The 8,001-nt window shown below is 41.3% G+C and overlaps 1 protein-coding gene across 1 annotated transcript in view; it reads left to right on the top strand.

Moving 5' to 3' along the window:
• The first annotated feature begins 3,666 nt into the window (after positions 1 to 3,666).
• C4H4orf19 (chromosome 4 C4orf19 homolog) overlaps positions 3,667 to 8,001 on the top strand; it is a 39,577-nt gene continuing 35,242 nt past the window's right edge. The window contains exon 1 of the mRNA XM_036382354.1: positions 3,667 to 3,810. The gene's annotated coding sequence lies outside the window, so the exon portion shown is untranslated. The remainder of the gene's footprint in view (positions 3,811 to 8,001) is intronic.

Raw genomic sequence — 8,001 nt, 5'->3', positions numbered from 1 at the left:
AATTTAAAGCCAACATTGATTGCTGAAATGGTGTTTGTATGCAGAGAGGGCTGTTTCAGCTTAAAACCCTGAGAGTTTGCCCTTTGTCAAAAACTATTAATGTGTCTGTATAATTCATCATAAAATGGGTCCTCTGGGGCACTTCCATAAAGCTGTTAACAACAATCTGCATTGTTTCATTTTGTTGATTAAAGATTTAAGAATACCTCTTTTAGTATAAATAGTAAGACTGCAAAAGGACGGACTTCTGAAATCTATTTTTATTTCTTCTATTTTTTAATATAATAATATTTTTAACATAATCATTGCATTCTTTAATATAATCATAAAATTGATCATGTAGTCATCCAAGTGTGGACTAGGGCCTCTGGATAGGTTTCATTAACAAGGGTTTGTTACTAAGAATCATTATAAAGTATTTATGCTACAAATATAACCTACTTCAGGTTCTCGTAGTAACCTGTTTCAGACATTACTCTTCCTAGATCACGACATGGCTGCAGGGAGACCAGTGAGCTACATTTTTTCCTGTGGTTTACCTTTCCAGCCTGGTTACAGAACACCACTCCTTGCATTTTGGAGGTAATCTCCTGACTTTTATGATATGAACTGATGTTCTCAGTGTGGGTCCAGTTCATAATCTCAATTCTCAGTTTCAACAGGAAGGTCAAAGGCTGCAAGAATAGTCATCGTGATCGTTCCCAGGCAGGATTAAGCCTTTTATCATGTGTTTATCCAGAAGGAGCAGTTTGAACCATCACCCTTCTGTGAAAAAGGGTCTTTCACTATCAAGGACAAGCTATACAGTGCTCAATTCACTTGAAAACAGAGGCCAGTAAGCAGAAGAGTGTGAGGGAATGTTTCCAGTCCAGTATAACATGCTCTTAAAATCACACCTTTCCCCAAGTGACTGTTGAAATCTGCCCCTACCAGGGCCTTCTCCCTGCCTCTGCTGCCCTGCTTGCCAGGGTGGGTGAAGCTCCATCCCAACTCAGCAAAGCCCCTGATGTGCTCCCAGCCACGGTACACTCTCCATTTGCAGCACCTGCTCTTTTGGTGGTAGCTCACTGGTCTCCTCTCCAGCCTCAGCAGGGAATGTACAAAAATGGATTTAAGGTGTGTTCTCATGTTCCCACTGTCAGAGCTTTCACCACATAGTACTGTATAAATAAATTCATCTGCCTGCTCTCCTACTACATCTCTGATTACACATGCATTTCAGTGCATGTAAGAAAGCTTCTAGACTAAAATAGTTCTAGTTAGCATATTTAAAGTGAAATACACAGAATTGCAAGGTGAGAGATGCAGCAAAAATCCAGACATGCTAGCACAGATGAGAACAGAACATCCCCAAAGCAGCTGGATAGTTTGCTGCCATTTGTCTGCATTATCCCATTGCTTGCTAGTAAATTGCCCAGCACTTCCCACTGTAATATCACATTGACAATAGCATATGAAGTCACAAATTTAGCCTTTTAGGATGTAATTTTTCGAGGCAGCCTTCTATCTCAGCAGGAGCATTCTCCAGAAAACCACAGCCAAAACAGTGGACTAAGGTACAAGAATGAGATGAGAGAGAAAAGAGGATTTCTGAAGGCTGAATGTCTCAACTACTTTTCCTTTGAAAAAGTGTAACACCCGTGTTATTGAACAAGCACTATGGATTGGTGAGACAAGTGACCGTTTCCTGCAGGACACATCTGTGAAAACCTGTCAGGCAATCAACCCAAAAGGATCCCAGCAGCTTGCACATACAGAAAATGATAGGTTTCAGAAGCACAGCAAGGTTGGGATTGCAGGGGCTGGGGCAGAGCTGCTCTACTCCACAGGAATACCAAGTGCTGGTTTGAGAAATCTCAGAAATGAACAGTCTGTGGAACAACAAAAAATACAGTAGCCATGGAAGGGGTCTGAAAAGGGTGCTAAGCCGAGGAGAAGGGGGAAGGCAGCCTCACGGTGTTTGCTCTGAGCGGTCTCCTGGCTTAAAATGCAGCTTTTTGACTGGACGTATCTCAGCCTCTAGCCCACCTTATTAGCCCAGCAGCCACAAGAACAATGTAAAATACCACAGAAGGCAAAATACCACAGAGCTGGCCATGGGGTGACCTGTGGCTGGGCAGGACCATGAGACTGGTCCGAGCACACGCCGTGCACAGGGCTGCTCGCAGCTGCAGATCCGCAGCCCTCAACTCTGTGCATCTCTCGCCTCCATCACCTTCCCTCACAACCTGGGGATATGTTAGCCTGCCAATTCTTTATTTACTGACCAGAAAGCCTTTGGAGAGTTTAGTGAACGTTTTGTACAAAGAAACTTCCTGGTTCAAGTCCATTTTCAGCTAAAACTAATCATTTGCAGGAGAAAAATATTTAAAATGTGCCAAAGACCTGTTGCAGAGCTTTGCAGCACGCTAGCTCATAGCCTGCAAATAATGCTTGGTCTTCACGTTATGACTTATTTGTCTGCTTAAAATAAGACTATCTAAAGCAGCTTTTATTGATTTCTTTGCTGGCACATGCCGTTTCAGCCCCTGTGTGTGCTGGCTCCTGCAAGGGCCAGGTGGCGCATCCGAGTCCCTGCTACAGGCAGGCACCTGCCTGCCCCAGCCCGCTGCTGAGAGCAGATTGACAGCCTCGGCTCCAGCTCCGTGCCGGGACACGAGGGGAAGTATGGCAGGGCAAACCAAGCCTTGGTGACCTTCATCCAGCACCCTCCTTCCACAGGGAACGCGAGGATGCAAGCCCTGCAAGGCAGGGAGGCAACTGTAAATCCGGCATTATTTAGAGTGAGAACAGCACGCCTACTCGATACAGCACCAAACTTCATTGCAGTGCTTCCATGAGGCTTAACACCAAAAAAAAAAAAAAAAAAGAAAAAAAAAAGGAAAAAATAAAACCACCAACCTCCCACCACAACCCCCCCACCACACCAACAACCACACCCTAAGGCATTTAGTTATGGATAAGACTTTGTTAGCCCTGCTTTGCACCCCCCAGCTGCCACACAGGCAATCTTGGTGCCAGGTCTTTTCCAGGACGTTGTTTTACAGTTTCCAGGTACACCAACATATGTTAAAGATCACACACAACAGGTGCTTGCCTAACGTAAACCTCTCCTTCTGTACAGGGAAAACTCTCTCAAACTGTTTGTGGCAATAGAACATCTTTCATATCACTTCTGGAAACGCCACACTCAAATCAAAATTATTTCAGGAAAGTCAGCACCTTTCAAAGGTAAATGTGACACGATGCCTGCAAATACACCTCAGAGCTGAATTTCTCTTTAGAGAATCACAAAAAACAGTGGGGAATAAATGTCATTGCCAGGCAACATGCAACAGAGGATCTTTCTGCCAAATCCCTCCAGCACTGTTTGTGATATAGGGAGATTTAATTTAAAGAATACGCAAATGGCAGCGTGAGCACACTGACAGGCTCGGGCTTTGTTGTGGTCGTTGTGACTGTCCCGGAGGAAAGGAATTACGTGGCACGTGTTCTTCCGCCTCTCCTTCTTTTATCCCTGGCCAGAAAACGGTGAGTTCTATCAGGTTTTTATCAAACTTGCAGGTAAAGGGTTACAGATTCTAGGAAGTATTAAATGCAAACTTTAAAGGATTTTATTTTCATCTACAGTCACATGATGCCTTAATACCCAATGACACTAACTACAGTGTCTCATTAAGAGGTCATGCAAACTCCCAAGCTAAACAAGGCATTCTTACATATTTAACATTCAAATGCAGAAGCCAAGCTAAGCCATGGAAGATTGTAATCAGGAAAAGCTCCACTTCCTGATCCACACAAAAGCTACAGGTAGGAAAAGTTCTTTTAAACTTTTAATATTGTGCTTTCTAGAGAAACTGTTTACAGGACATATTTTGTACTCTTTTTTTCTACCTTTCAGAACAGTCTAAGAACACTATACTGAAAATATCTGATCTCACTTGTTCCACCTGTTGTAGAGTCAGGATTGTTTTTACACTCAGAAATAGACTTGGCTCAGTGAAAATCCAAAGAAAACAATTTTTAAGCCAAACCTATTTAAAAAGCAATGTTTTTAGAGATCTCTTAGTTATTGAAATGGTTGAGTTGTAGTATGTGGGGTAAAGGAGGAGTTAATATGTCTTTGATGTCTGAAATGAAGGGAATTAGAACTCTTCTAACTTCCTTATATCGTGAATTGCACATTGTTTCACCCACACCAATCCTACTGTATTTTTATAGATTTTACTTCCTTAATGAACTTACTGATTTCTAAATTCCCCTCCTAGAATTTGGTATATTTTAAAAAAAAATCTTACAAAAGCAATGAAAGATAGATGCGGAGTACTACAGTGTACCATAAAAGAACAATAAAATAGCAAAATGCAGAGTAAGAGGAAAGTCAGTTAAAACCAGTTTATTTTAAATTGAGAAGTTAAATTGCATTAAAGCATATCAGTTTTCACGTGGCACAATGAAGTTTCACTGACAATTACTGTCAATGTTTCAGGAGTTATTTTTTTTTTACTTGCACTGAGTTTTCCAGGCTACAGCATTAGCATTTTTATCACAAAGATCTTTTTCTCATCACAATTTTTGTCAAACTGTAATTGTTTACAGACAGTGTTCTAAATACTCAGTTTTTTAATACCTCTATAGGAATTTAAAGACTGCATTCTAGATGGTTACACAATCCAAATTTACTAAAGATCTCCAGTTCATCATAGGATTGCCACATCCTGAGGATTCCCACTGCTCAAAAGCAGCAAGTGTTGTTTATGATTGCTGGTAATGTCATTTTTCCACAGTTCATTCTATAAAACACATCTCTTTTTCTTGTTTTTACATAATGCTAGGAGATACTAAAAGAAGTGGAGAATAATAATAATGAAATGAAACAACTTGCTTCAGATAAGCACTCAACTTTCTTTGGGAAAAGAAAGGGGGTTGTCTTTACCAGTATTTAAAATAAATCTGAGTCCAAACAAGTTTCCCAGTAGCACTTCAAAAATTGTCATTCACTTTCCGGGTGCCTACCTTGAAACATAGTAGGTCTCATGTTTAGGAGGGCTAAGATGAGAACACAGCCTACATCAGCCTGAGCCATGACGTATCTCTTTATCAAACTCATTGTGCCAACGTCCTGACAGAGTAGCTCCCAACTGTGCCGATGGGAATGCAGCAATAAACAACTACACTTTAAAAGAACTGCTCTGAGTTTACCATAACTGACTTCTGAGCCTATATTATTTACAAAAATCTATTTAGAAACTGTTGTAGATAAGGGGCTTATTTGCTAAGCTACACTTATATCTCAGGAGAGGAACACCGCAGCCCCCAAATCAACAGGCAGCCACAGGCTTTCACTGAGAAGAGCATTGCATGAAAAGCAGCCTGCCCTGACCAGTCTTTTCTAAGAAATGTTTGTACAGGTTGCATGTGTCATGGTAAACCAGCTTAGTAGCTCAGTAGTTAAATTTGTTGAACATTAATTACACAAAGTGTCTTTATAGGGTGGAAGGTACAATGCACACTGAAGTTACTCTGTGACTGAAAAGACAGAGTGGCCATTGAATGAGAGAGAGCTTTCCTTAACTCCTTTCCTAAATAAAGGAATACAAAGCACTCTAGTAGTTCAGATATTCTTTTCATGCCCACAATTTTACTCTTAGTGCAGAAATTTGTACTGCTCTAATTATTACCTTTTATTCTTTTGTGATGAAACAAACAAACCTATTTTCTTGCTTTCTCACATCAATATAGACCCAAATGTAGCGTTGTTTCACAGGGAAGACACAAAACAAATACTTACTGCTCGTAACCAAAAGAGGAGAGACGTTCATGGAAAATGAGATAATTAGAAACCTAAGGGAGAACTTTTCTCTAGAATTTTGGGGAAAGCCAAGTAAATATAAAAATCAAAACACTGTCAGAAGTTTAGAATAGTTTTCTCTTTACCCCAAAGCTAAGACAAACACTGATCAAAAGGCAACCCAGATCTTCCAGTTTGCAGATCTCAGGGAACTTGTACAACATTTAAGGCCTAGTACTGAAAATTAACCCAATGATTTTTGCACAGCTCTAGGTAGGTGGGAAGACAGGGAAAATCTTCAAGTGAAGGGAATCGTGACTTCCTTCCTTGGAAAATGTGGTTAAAAGTATTTCACCTTGCAAGGCAAACATTTGTGAGTGTTGAGGCCCTTCTCTAACTACACTGTTGTTTGTACCTGACCTCAAGGAAACAAACTTGCTAGAAGTATTTGCTCTCAGACTTTGCTGAATGAAAGCTAAGGAAAGCCTTTCTTCATCTCTTTCAGGAAGGGATGGTCTTTTGCTGTGTTTGCACTGTATCCAGTTAAACACGGCCTCAGCATTGTCTACATCTTTCACCAACGGTGTTTCACAAAGGACAGGGGAGGGGAAACACTCAACCCACTGAAACATGATGAGATGTAGTCAGGCAATAAATATTTGTTTGGAACTTAAAATTTCTCCTTCAGATCCTGCCTTTCTGAGGATTATACATGATCACCTGTCAGCAGAGTATGCCCATGCCTTCCACACAGCAGTGATGGTGGGGAGGGCATGGCTAACCAGGGCAGGTGGCCAAATCCCACCCCTCCTGAACCAGGAGCACCTCATTTAGCACCTGATCGTGCTGCAGTCCAAATCCAGCATGATGGCAAAACTTCATGTCCAAGCAACGATGCATGAAAATTGTTGATTTTTACTGACCTACAGAACAGGGCTGGCAAGCAGGATGTATTGCTAAGGAGAACAGGTACAAAACACAATGTAATTTTACTTATTGAAAGCTTGATATCAAAATGGGCAAAATAATTGAGTTACCATAGAATGGTCAAAAAGGATTGCTGGAAAAGGGGGAAAAAAAGGCAGCAATTTTCCTGTAAGTTCTCCTCCGGGTCACTTTCACTTAGACATATGGAGGGACTTTAAAATTTTATTAAGAACAGAATACATTGCGTGGAGACCAAACATTTAATCACTTACAGCAGGAGGCAGGGGGAAAAAAGGCCCAAGTTGTTGGGTTTTTTTCTGTGTGACTTTTTCTCCTGTCTGCCATTTTTATACAAGTTTATTTAGCTCCCTTTTTTTTCACTTCTATCACAGATGTTTGCTGCAAAGGCACAGATGCTTTCTGGTTAGAAAAATATTTCTGGTTGAATATTCTATTATTAATTCACACAAGTTACTTTTCCATTTAGGATAGCAAGGAAGAGTAAGCCTTCTCATTGGGGCTTACTCTTTTTAATGTTACCAGCTTTACCTTGCTCAACTTTGCATCACTTCCAGCTTTTTAATATAGTTATGTTTTTCTATTAAAGAGCAGTTATTTGTATGAATTTGTGTAAACAAGGTTCAATGCCTTGCTGTTACAGGCAATCTGCTTTTCTGAAGGAGCTGAATAACAAGCACAAGTGTACCCCATGTCAAGAATAACACACACCCAACAACTAAAAACCCTCTCAGTATGAAGTCCACCCTGGCAACTCTTCTCACTGGTTCCAGTAGAATCAGTATCAAATCCTCATGTTGCCAGCAGAGGACAGGAGAAAAGAAATAACCTGATGCAAATGGGGCCAGTGCTACCCAGCACAGTGCTGCCAGCAGAAGCAGCATGGCATCAGCACAGGTTTGTCTGTGCTGGACAGAAGCTCTCCAGACCATAACAAAACATATTATGTCACATCTGTCCAATCTACCATGCTCAGAGCAGGTGCATCTGGATGTTAAGGCTTTTTCCAGGCAGGTTAGCATTGATGTGCTCTTATGATACACTCTGATGCAGAGCACCTGACAGCAGCCTTCAGGCAGGAGAGGCAGGGAGTGACCCAGATGAGCCATGTGGAGCCACATGTCCACAGTCCTGAGGGCACACCAGGCTGCAGGTCTGTTCCTCCCCTGACTACCTACCCTCCCCACTGAATTTATTGCAATGACTGTATGTGTAGACCAGATTATATTTCTTACACTCACTTCCCCCTTTCAACCCACAGCCAC

Source organism: Molothrus ater, chromosome 4 (assembly GCF_012460135.2).
Source record: "Molothrus ater isolate BHLD 08-10-18 breed brown headed cowbird chromosome 4, BPBGC_Mater_1.1, whole genome shotgun sequence".
Classification (NCBI taxonomy): Eukaryota; Metazoa; Chordata; class Aves; order Passeriformes; family Icteridae; genus Molothrus; species Molothrus ater.
This window is presented reverse-complemented; position numbering and strand designations above follow the sequence as displayed.